Source organism: Pleurodeles waltl, chromosome 10, assembly GCF_031143425.1.
Source record: "Pleurodeles waltl isolate 20211129_DDA chromosome 10, aPleWal1.hap1.20221129, whole genome shotgun sequence".
Classification (NCBI taxonomy): Eukaryota; Metazoa; Chordata; class Amphibia; order Caudata; family Salamandridae; genus Pleurodeles; species Pleurodeles waltl.
In genome coordinates, this window is record NC_090449.1 from 6608814 (window position 1) to 6621465 (window position 12652).

Genomic DNA, 12652 nt, shown 5'->3' on the forward strand with positions numbered 1-12652 from the left:
ACATCGAGTGAATAAGGTACAGGACCCTTCAATCCAATCTCATTATCCATCAACAAAGAAGAACCTCCACTTCTGATAATCTTTTCATTAACAAAAATCCACACTGGACAGGACTATTTTTCTCTACAGACATCTAAGCTCTGCAATACCCTCCTCTTTCCCGGACACAAATAATGGTAACTAACATTCATCTATAATTATGAAATGCAGTAAAGACCTGCATGTTTCCCTAATACACAACGTACAGGTTTCAAGTAAAAAAAAGATGTGATATTGGTTTATGTAAACTATGAGGTTTTGCGTCCACTTTCTCAAAGACACCATGTGCTAAATTAGCTGTAACATGGTTGACACATCTCCGAAACTCATGCAGGACACCAAACATGCTACTTGTAGGCAGCACCACAAAACACGTCTACCAAACATGCACACCAAACTAAGTAGCTACCTATTCCACCACCCAGAAGGCGTCTTGGAGCAGTATGCAAATGCTGATATACATCCCTCATTGGGTTGAGCAAACATTACTCCAATTTTATAGTCACAGGCATTTAGCACTGTGGTTTAAGAGAGCATTTCTTTGATGGTCGCAAAGGCTATCTGATACTCAGAGGTGGTACAGGGCAAGTCAGCTCAGTAAAAAGGTGCCCAAAACTTCTATATCTTAACATAGAACAAAGTAACCAGTGAGGCCTTAGAAGGGTCTTCTCAGAGGGGAGTTTTTAGAAAGTTCCCTTCCGCAGTGGGCTGTACCATTCCTCTGTCAACTGGTGTCCAAGTAAACAGAGACTTGCAACTTTCGGTCCTTACTAGACAATCTCAGACTGGCTTGTATAAGGGAGTGAAGCTCTTCACTGAGGGGAGCCAAGGTTTAGAAACATTTTCCTCTATTTGGGCACTATGCATGTTTCACTCTCTCCACGAATGGCCCTTGCACGCAACAGCGCCAGATAACAATGTCATCAAAGTAGACTGCTCTGAAGTCCATCACGACAATCATGGCCTGCTCATCAGTCTCCAGAGGGCATCAAGGTCATTCTTTAGACCTGGAAGGGAGAGTTCATGTCTCTCCTCGGCTCCTCGCAGCTATGCCAACATTCCAGTACCCACAAGTTAAATCACAGTTACTGAAAGTTGGCAACTTTTACCTTGTCCACAAGATCATCAACTCCACGTAGCCAATGGCATTTCTCTTGGATGCCATTTGTTCTGATGCCAGGGTCCTCCACAAAGGACAGAGAACTTGAGTCACTGCTCATCAGACAACATCCTTTATGAAGCAGCAATCTCATCAAGTTCGATCCATTGGCTACAACTTTCTCAGAATGGTTCGATCCATCTGGTTTGTGGCCTGAGGAAACATGACTGCCTCAATGGCTCAGAGAGCCCTATAAAACCCATCAGACAGCGGGATCAAAGACTCACCATGCCTCATCCGGTCAGAGAGCCCTCCAATGGCCGTTACACGGATGGATCAAAGAACGACTACATCTTATCAGCTCACTTAGCCAAAGAATGGCTGCCAGACAGCTTGAACGAAAATTGACCAGGCCTTATTGATTCAAAGCCCTACAATGACTGTCACACAGCTGGATCAAAGACCGACCACCCTCATCGACTTAGAGACCCCACAATGGTTGCCGGACAGCATGGTGGGAGAAGTGGCTAGCAATGATCAATTGTTTCCAAGCAGGCAGCCAGAAGGTTGGACCAAAGGAATCAGTAGGTCAGCATCACCAGGACTTCTAAGGTGTGAGACCCATTGACCCCAACACTGAAGAATATTATGTGAACTGTTCGGGACTGAGAAGAAGAAGAGCTTCCTTTGACCGTAGAGGACTCATTAAGATGCAAATGGCAACTGGGGGGATGTCGCAAGGGAAAACAGCACTTCTGTATGCTGCTCGGTTGGAAGAGAGAACAGATATGAAGATTTGAAGCACTGAGGAATGTATTTCGTAAACAAGAGTTGGTGTGAGCGGCGTCCCTCTGTATGTGAGCATCCAGGTCCAGCAAAACCAATCTACACAACCTTACGCGCTGGGTTAGAAATGCCACCAGAGAGCAGTGGGCGCATCATGACAATTTGGCACAAGTTTAACAGATGCCCACATACTTGAGTACTGCCCTGGCTTAGAACTTAAGATGGAGGGTGCCATTTTGGCTCAGTGTTCCGGATTCAGGAATTCACCCTGGGACAAACAAAACAGCACACTGTCAGGTCCAGGACACCCTATGAAAAGAGACCTTGAGCAGGGCGGTTAAACCCCCCCCATTCACCCCCTAACACCCAGGGTATACGGTTTGGGTCAGGGACAGGTGCGCACAACCGCCTGCAGCACAAACCCTCTGGCTACCAGTTTACATACCACAGTATCATTGTGAGAAAATGACTCATGCGAAAGCAAGACATTGATCCATGTGCGTGAGATGTTCAAAACAGTATATGTGGTTCATTAATGCAAATCCTCTATTGTTATCATTCGTTCTCTAAGGAACAAGAGGGAATAGTAATCTCAGATTGCATTGTCAGTGCTTCCAAGTTTTAAAAACAAAATGTGTACACGTTTGCAAATCTTACCAATTTTCAGCTATTTATAATGCATTCAGAATGGTCCTTTATTGCACACAAACATGCAGAAAAACAGAAGCATAATTGGTGATTTTATTTTGTAATCATACAATGTGCCCAAAAAATATTTGCAACTTAAAAAATTGACAGAGGTTGCAGACAATTTTACTGAGCTATTGTAAAATTAAAACATACCCAAATATATTTACAAATTGGAAAATAAAAACCATCAAGTTCAGAGACAGTTTTCCTAAACTAGATCGCATATTTAAAATAGAGCTTTAAATACCCTTTCAATAAAGCATCATTTAATTAAACACAGTTGACACATGCCAATATTTTAAAAAAGAAAGAAAACAGATGATGGAGAATATCTGACCAATTCTAGGGCAGGTAGAAGTTGGAGAAAAGTTGTGACCACTCTTAATATGCATTATATGAGAGAGTGCAGAAACTCACAGGGCATTCTTGCCTTGGAAAAAACACTTTTCACCCCATTCCAGCCTCTAAGAGCACTTTTTAAAATGTAAATGTAAGTAAATCATTTCATGAGACAAAAACAACTTTTGCCTATTAATGCCAAGCTTACATGTATATATAGATCATAACATTTTGGCACCGACTTTGTAGAGTTTATCAAAATATTAAATGTAAATGTCCACACACTGACACTGTGCTCACAATTATAGTACGTGAGGGACTGTCGCACAGCGGGATAAAGGGATCGGGACAAAAATTAAACACAATCATGCAATGAAGTGAAGTGGAGTGGAGAACGTCCGATTGTAGGCAACCTCCTCGGTGTTCAGTTGGCAACCGTCAAAAGTTTATTCACAGTTCACTTTCTGAAATCAAGTGAATGTTCAAAGGCAAAGTTGCCAGAGCAATTGACAGGCCACTTCCTCAGACTCTAAGGTAAGAAAGAGAGCAATGACGTATCCTGAACTCTGCTATAAGGAGCACCATAGTGAAAGTGCTGGCACGTTCAGAGCCCTGCTGTGATCCAAGAGCTCCCCAAACATCCCTGTGAACACTCAAAGACTTGAGGTAATATTCAGAGTTTGGTACGATCTTAATGGTGCATTGCAGCCTTGACGGAGTCTAACCGTTGACCAAATATGAGATCTTGAATAATCAGCAATAACAAGGATGCTGGCATAACTTGTCCCCTTACTGCATGGCAGCAAACAGAACAAGTGGACTTTTTTCAAAGGACAAGAAGATTGCTGAAGCATCTAGTCTGCTGGGCAAGTAGGTACATTATAAAATTCCACACCCTGTTCAGGCCAGCGTGGTTTGGAATACAGTCATCTTAGGTACAACGTCTAGGCAATTCAACCTTCGTTCCGTTGCTCACCTTGTGTGGTAGCCTCACACATTGCTTGTGACAGTTCCACCTGTCAAGCCTATCCAAGAAGACAAGTCAGGTCTACTGCAGCGAGCGTCAAAACTACTTCTATGTCCAGATGTCAGCTGGAAAGAGATCTTCGCAGTTGATGAGCTTGTGGTCTCATAACCATGCAGCACGTCAATGAGGGGACTTGCCTTCACCTTCAGTATTAAGTTTTCATAATTGTAAGTTTGTCGCTTCGGCTACAAACTACACAAATGTACCATACTAAATAACAGGTCAAATAAACACTGATACTACAATAATAATACTAAGAAACACAGCAGGGCGAAGAGCTAAGGAGTACCTTGTGCTGTCCACTCTGTAATCAACAATGCAGAGCACATCATAAGAATTCCCATAGTGAACCCCATACGCCACATCATCATCGTTTCTCTAGGGCTCTGTGTGCCGGGAGCCTCAGACAGCAAGACCAACCTTCGGCTACGCAGCCTCCTGGGTTTTGTACAGAACATCATACCTGTCAATTACCACCCAAAGTCACAATCTCAGTTCCCTTCACTGGTAGCCCCGAGTTCCACTTTCCTGTATAAACCTGTAGTTGTAACAAGCCCATATACTAAGAGCAAACCAGCCCTAAGGAAATGTCCTTCAGTGTTCAAATCTGACAATCACTTTGGTTGGAGTATCTGTGCCAAAAGTGTGTCATGTACAGTGTGATCCCCCCCATCCAGTCTCGTCCTATTTAGTGCTTAAACATAAGTGGGGTGAGCCTCTGGCACGTCCTGAAGTCTGTAGTCTCAGGACACTGTGTAAAGATGATTGGTTTATTAGCAAAAAGAATAGGCCTGATCGTGCTCTGAAAGAGTTTGTTAAAGGCTGTAGGTCTTCCTGCAAGACCTTCCCTTCCATTTTGGATGCCCCTGCTGTTTTCCCTGGCGGGCAGGATTGCCATCTCCAAAATGCTCATCCTCCCCAGAGTATTATACTTTTTCTCTGCCCTACTGGTGTTACTACCAGACAAAATCTATGCAGACCTTTGCGTCCTCCTCCCTGCGCTGCTATGGGATAAAGGCAGACGACGAGTGGCATTAACCAAGCTGTATACTGCACTAGAGCAGGGTGGATAGGTGCCCCGAATTATGAGTATTATTATGCAGGTGCTCAATGTCAATGGGCCATGAGATGGCTTGGGATACCGACTAGACTGCATGTCATCCATGGGTCCTACAATGGTCCTGGGACCTGAGGCAAAGATGCCAGGGAACAGGGGAAATGCCTTAACCAGGACGGCCAAGTCTTGTTGGATCACTTAACCAAGAAATATGATAATCACCCATATTCGCCGAAACGACCCCTGTGGGCAACGCCGGAATGTCAGGAGTTGCAGACGTACATTGAGCGACAACATGGTCTAATGCAGGACCACTGGTCTAGGGAGACCTGTTCAGCGACAACCTCATTCGCACATTTGAATGCCTGATGGATGATTTTGGGATACCAAAAGGCTCCTTTCTCCTTTACACTACGCTCACAAGAATCTTACAAGCCATGTGGGGTAAAACATGATGAATCAGAGACGTCTGTAATGCACCAGGTCCTAATGACACATCGGAGTGTCAGCAAAGCAATGACGCAATCATATAACACCATACGATCATATAGGGAGATCCCCGACTCCAGTTCAGAGCTTACTGGGACACAGCCCTTACTATGTTGTTGACAGACACACAATGGACACCATGTTTGTGTGCGCCGAAACTCATCTCAATGAACGTTAGGCTTAAATACACACAATTCAACTATTTGCACCACACGTATCTCACCCCTATACGGTTGGCATATTTGTACCCAGGTTCCACAGATGCATGCTCCCACTGCCATAGCACCGTAACTGACTTTGTACACATGGTACGGGATTGCTCACAGCTTGCCCCTACTGGGATGAGATTGCAGGATTTCTCACAGACGCGCTAGGCACCTCCTTTCAGAAGGAGAGAGTGCATTGCTTGTCGGGTGTCACTACCCAAACAGCAGCATGATAACCTGTTGACAAGTTCATAGACCTTGCATTGGTGCTAGTGGAACGCAGGACAGCCATGCCGTGGAACACTGCTGCTCCCCCAAATAGGATGTGGCTCTCAGACTTACACTCCAGCATGCTAGTGGAGCAACACCTGCTATGAGATGCCAGATGAGGACACTCTCCCCAAACCACAACATCGGCCTGGCAGACATATCTCGAGAAGATAGAAGCTAAATCTGACGAGTGACCACTGTAGACAGACCCCACACCAACCTAGCACTGTAGATACACGGCACACATCTGGCCCACACTCCTAGCGCTTAAGATACACATAACAGGGAGCAGCGCCTGTCGACACTGGAGCCGCTGGCGGGTTGGCTGGAACACCAACACTGCTCGTGCAAACAATGAGCAACACTCGGTCTGGGTCTTGCCCACCCCGTGCCTTCACTGGACGCTCATCTTCCTTACCCCCACACGCGCTCCCCTACAGGTAAATAGAATACACTGCACAAGTTATGTTCCAGCTTTTTCCTTTAGGTGATAGCACTCACGCAAATCAGATGTGTATTGCAACCAGCACCATAACTACTTAATAACTAATTGCTGTTCGTATCTTAGCATTACTTTCTATTGTACTTGATAAATACACCACATGGACAGTGAGAAGACAAGTAATGCAATGTAAATTCTACTCCTGCCAGACCACCAGACCTGTGTATGGCGTATTTACCTTGATGAAACCAATAAAGAAATATGTTTTTAAAAAAAAGAAGATGACGTGGGTCTTCCTTTAGAATAACAGAAAAAAACTGACAAAGCCAAATGTTGATATTTTGGCTGATTTAAGGGATTCCCATGGACAGGACCCGTAAGGATGCACTTGGTCTCGGTTTACTCTGCAGATAATGTCAGCAGGCTAGGTTCACAGGGCCTCAAGGAGGGGGGAGTCTGTGCGTATCTGCAAAGCCCTGCAGTGTTAAGGGATTTAAACTGATATTCCCACCAAGAACTAGTGTACTCTTGGGGATGCTGTTCTGCAATCTATTTAGTATGTGTATAAATTACTGGTCCTTTCTAAAGGTAAAAGCAGGGAAAGAACAGTGATGTATGGAGTGTTGTGTGTGCTACTGAGCTCGGATTTCTAAACCCACATCACCTCACTGAAGAAAAACTCACACTTCTCTGCCTTTACTTCTTTGAAAAAACAAGGGCTGTATTTTTGGTTTGGTACACTAGGCATACACTGCCTCAGGTGACATAACTGAGGCCTAGGGACCCTGGATGCCATTGCTCCCCCAACAAGTCCTCACATATCAATTATCTACAGTTCATGGATCAACCGTCAGTACAACAAGAGCGCGCAAGAAATGCTGGTACCTTCGCAGATCAGTGTCCACTCTCAACGCTGCAGCCGCACAAACCAGAGACTGATGCTCTGCGCAATCCACATATTTAGGACTCCAGTCTTCGAAGGATGTTCACTCCTCTGAAGATCTAGACAGAGTAGATATAACTTAGACACAGTAAATGTGACCGAGCCATTCTGTCAAAAAACAATGTTTTAAATCCACTGATGAGTGTCTGATATTATTCTAAAGCAAAAGAGGAGAGCCCATCTCCTCTATTTCAGCTTATATGGGGGACAGTAAAATCCTCAGAATAGAAAAAGGACAGTTGTTCTCCAACATCCTCCAGACAAGAGAAAGGGCACAGTGAACTTTCATTATCCGCCCATCTCAGTGTTTGCTTTCCCAAAGAGAGGACACATACAGACCTCAATGGGATCAGCAAGAGGGGCACAGTCAAAAGAAGCTTAGCTATATGCGTTCATGTCCAAGACTAAATTTCATTTGACGGTAGGCTTAAGCTTTCCACACGCTCAGGGTGGATTTAGAATTTAATCTCATCCCATCTCAGAGCTTTGACTTCAGAGTCCTGCTACCCGATGTACAAATAAAGGTGTGTACTTTCCTGTAGGTGATGTTTTACTTACGATAGCCTACATTTCTCTTCTGGGTACTCCAGCCAGTCGACTGTGCCTTTCGGGGTCTTCCTCTCATTGAAATTACCTTTTTGGGCAATGCCACTCTGTGGATAGTGCCAATCAGTGCCCTAAAGATGACTTAAGGGCAAACAATGTCCATCCTCACCTGACAGTGGGATTACAGAAACCTTAGCCACAGCTCTCGACTCCCTACTTGCTTAGCAAGTCAGAGAGGAATGAGAGAATTATTTAGCAAAACATCCTTTGGGCTTGTAAAACAGCTAGCCAGAAGGCCATAATAATCAAAAATCAAACGGTTCTGCTTAAAGAACCTGATAAGCAAGTTCAATTCAGGGCTTTCTGTATTCTCTAGTGAGTTTAGTCCCCTAAAAGGCTTTGTCCTTGCGGCTGGCCAGCCCAGAACTATATTGAAACCATCTGGTAAAGAAATATAAAGACAGTAGCAACTTCTAACTTAATATCAGAATTTGAAGTTTCATAAAAATAACAAAGCAAGCATATTGTCATTACACAGTTTGAGGCATATGGGGCTTGAGGGCAGATAATAACAAATATTCCAATTAACCAAGGGCCGTTAAAAGGCAGAAGGACAGTGTGGCAAGGGATAATGTTATGGGGGACAGATGCCGCGCGTGATAAAAATAGTATTCTCGAACTAGTCTCCTTTAGACTTCAATATAAAATCAAGAGTTAAAACTGTAGAAAAACAACTATGGTATGGCTAGCAATTATCTTTAGTCTCTGTAACAAGGGGAAAAACGGTCAGCCTAGATTCCATTAACTGGGTAGACGACAGCACAAACTTGTCACTTCATTCACCAGCACCAAAGCAGCGGGAGCGTTCCATCTGGCAACACGCTAGACTTCTCCCAATATCAGAAGCCCTTCTACTGCTGCCCTTTGTCACAGGACCTAAACTTTGTGCCTCTGCCTTCAGGTTGGTCCATTCCAAAGACCGGAGGCATTGTTCTACCTTAAGATCACTGCCATCCAGCTAATTAATAACTGATCCCCTCATTGGAGGCCCTCAACTACACTGTACCTGTACTGGGCTCCAAGACCACCACTCCACTCATAATGTCAAGCTCATACCGGTTCTTCATAGATCTAATTCTAAAATTCAAAACAAACAGAATGGAGAAAAATGAAATACCTCAATCACTTCATACTTATGCAATAATTAAAAACAACAAGCAAATGAAACACGCACACACCTTGGACCTAGCAGACAAAGCTTCCAACATACAGAAAGTCCTCTTCCAATCAGGAGTGGGAGAAGAAGACTGTGCACACAGTTCCTCACCACACAACATGCAAAGATTGATGTGTTGGCTTAAGTAATGTTTCTCTTGCTAAAGGAGGCGAGACAAAATCCTTCATCCCCATTGGCCCAGACTACTAACCAGCCACCCCCCCCCTAAAGAAAACGAGCTCACACCAACATTATGATTCCACCACTCACTGCCCAAGATGTTCTATAAACCATGTCCAGTTCAGGTTTTTGGCTCCCAAGAGGACTGTTATCGATTGGAAAGGAGATCAACCTCATCCCTCGGTCTGGTGCTCATAGCTTTCTGCAACGCACGCTACGACTAAGACCCCAGAAGCCACCATCTACCCAGCCACGAACCTTCCCTGACACCTTCTCGGTCGCTTCCTTCAGGGTGTCAACTCAAAGGATGTACTAATCAAGTTCTACCTCATACAATAGCATCCTAGACCACACAGTGACTACTGACTGCCGGTGTTACCTGCTAAGTCACTAATTCGACCCTCAAAGCTCACAATCTTGCTAGTGCTTTTCTATGAATGCAAGTATGCACTAGAGAGCAACCTATAAGACTTTCAACTTCTTGCCAATGATACCAGTCCATACTGAAACAGTTCTAATTTAGTTCATAGATTTATTCATTGATGTATTTGTATAGTAAGGGCCTCGCTGCAATGCCATCAAAGCGTTACAAGGAACCTGAGAATGCAGTAACATCAGTCAATGAGGAGCAGGTACAAAGCACAGAGTATATACAAGGTACACCTAAGTACTTAACAGGAAGCAGTGCAGAGGAGGCGTGAGGAATTCACTCATGATGGCTTTGACTGCAAAGTGGATTCTGAACAGATGGGTTTTTTGGTCTGCTTGGTCAGTCTCAGGTATTCTGGGAACTGGTTACACATTCTGGGGACTTGGCAAGAGAATGCCTACCTGGTCATTTGATCTTTTGGTTTTTAACTCTTGCGAATGGCAGCTGGATTTCCTTTTTCTCTTTCTCAAACCCGCGAAGGTAAGCAGTATGCTTTTCAAGTAGCTGGGAAGGCCCAGGTGGACCACTCTATGAACAATTCAAGGCCTCTTAAAGTTATTCCTGGCTTCAAGGTTATTCAGAACTGGAGTTATGGAGTGAGATATTTTTTGCCAAGGGAATGGAGAGGGCTGCTGCTGGAGGGATCATGAGTACTCTTTGGAAACCCACAATGAAGGGAGTTGCACCTGTGCAGATGCAAGAGCACTACAGGTTGCACGGCTCTGCGTAGTCAGCTAGAGGGGAGTACAGTTTGAGTGTTTGAAGGATAAACAATTGGCACGAAATCGTACAGATGAGGGTACTGATGCGAGGTATCATTAAGAGTTTGTTAAATACACTGAACCTCACAGCTTGCCCAGAGGTGTAGCTTTGTTGGGATAAAAAGGCGCACAGTTCCAGAAACCAGCCTTGGTTTGGAAGGGATGAAATGAAGCACGCTCTCCCTGAACACAGCCAAGCTGATCTCATTTTGGGATTCTCTTTAAAGATAAGTGTCCATACACACGAGCCCCTAAGAAAGTATGCCGCGCATCCAAAAATTCTAAAGCCTCAGATTCCCCTCATCCTTTCATTTGACTTTCACATCAGCACAATTTACTCAGGAAATCAAGCCCTCAGAGCCATTAGGGATCCTCAAACAGTGCCTTTCAAAAGGCTGGTATCAAAACCATGCCCTAGCCTTCATTAGGCTCACAATAGATTCCCACAAAGTCCTTGTTGAAAGGAGAAGGTCCTTCAACACGAAGAAACTTCAAAGAACAAAACTGTGTTCCTAGAAAACTCTCAAGTGTCACCGTGACTGATGGCATGACCCCTGCACTGAAAGAGCCCCCTGGCTCCATGTCAGGGACCACTGTAGAAGCTCTGCCCAACACAGCCCCATGGACCAGTCAGATGTCATTCCTGCTCACAAGACCCTCAGATCATCCAACCTCCTCCAGGTGATGACCCCGGAGCCTCTCTCTCTCCAACCTCTTCCAGATAATGACACCGGTGACTCTCTCTCCAATCTCCTCCAGGGGATGAACCCGGAGCCTCTCTCCGTCCAACCTCTTCCAGGTAATAACACCAGTGACTCTCTCCCTCCAACCTCCATCAGGTAATGACACCAGTGACTCTCCCTTCAACCTCTTCCAGGTAATGACACCAGTGACTCTCCCTCCAACCTCCTCCAGGTGATGACCCCAGAGCCTCTCTCTCGCCAACCTCTTCCAGGTAATGACACCAGTGCACCTCTCCCTCCAACCTCCATCAGGTGATGACACCAGTGACTCTCCCTTCAACCTCCTCCAGGTGATGACACCAGTGACTCTCCCTCCAACCTCCTCCAGGTGATGACACCAGTGACTCTCCCTTCAACCTCTTCCAGGTAATGACACCAGTGACTATTCCTTCATCCTCCTCCAGGTGATGACACCAGTGACTCTCCCTCCAACCTCCTCCAGGTGAAGCCCCCAGTGCACCTCTCCCTCCAACCGCCAGCAGGTGAGGCCCCTGGTGACTCTCCCTCTCCTCTCACCCTTCCTCCCTTCGGGTGATGTCTATGCTACTCCCCACCAGCTGATTCTCCCAGTCCCTGCCCTTCTCCTCGTCCCCTCCCTCCATGGGATGCCCCAGTATCTCTCCCTCCTCCTAGCCCTCCCTCCACTCTCCCCAGGTACCTCTCTCCACCCTCCAGTACCTCTGCTGCCCCCACTATCTGTCATTCCAGTACCTCTCCCCCTTTCTATACCTCGAGCCTCCCACCAGTACCTCTCCCCCACTACCTCCCCAAGTACCTCTCTCTCCTCCAGTACATCCCCCCTCCCTCCAGTACCTCGCTCTCCTCCTGCTCTCTCTCCTTCCAGTACCTCTCCTCCACTACCTCCCCAAGTGCCTCTCTCTCCTCCAGTACATCTCTCCTCCTTCCAGTACCTCGCTCTCCTCTCCTTCCAGTACCTCTCCCCCACTACCTCCCCAAGTACCTCTCTCTCCTCCAGTACATCCCCCCTCCCTCCAGTACCTCGCTCTCCTCTCCTTCCAGTACCTCTCCCCCACTACCTCCCCAAGTACCTCTCTCTCCTCCAGTACATCCCCCCTCCCTCCAGTACCTCGCTCTCCTCCTGCTCTCTCTCCTTCCAGTACCTCTCCCCCACTACCTCCCCAAGTACCTCCCTCTCCTACAGTACACCCCCCTCCCTCCAGTACCTAGCTCTCCTCCTGCTCTCTCTCCTTCCAGTACCTCTCCCCCACTACCTCCCCAAGTACCTCCCTCTCCTCCAGTACATCCCCCTCCCTCCAGTACCTCGCTCTCCTCCTCCTCTCTCTCCTCTCCTTCCAGTACCTCTCCCCCACTACCTCCCCAAGTACCTCCCTCTCCTCCAGTACATCCCCCTCCCTCCAGTACCTCGCT

General features: G+C 46.1%; 1 protein-coding gene across 6 annotated transcripts in view; it reads right to left on the reverse strand.

Annotated features, from left to right (window-relative positions):
• Positions 1-12652, reverse strand: part of IKBKG (inhibitor of nuclear factor kappa B kinase regulatory subunit gamma) — a 111655-nt gene that overhangs the window by 98144 nt on the left and 859 nt on the right. For 3 of the 6 annotated variants that reach the window (XM_069209325.1, XM_069209322.1, XM_069209326.1), the window contains exon 2: positions 7330-7446. The exons of 2 other annotated variants lie outside the window; for them this stretch is intronic. The gene's annotated coding sequence lies outside the window, so the exon portion shown is untranslated. Of the gene's footprint in view, positions 1-7329; positions 7447-11506; positions 11726-12652 lie in introns of those variants that run through there. One more of the 6 variants, XM_069209323.1, reaches the window with a different exon arrangement.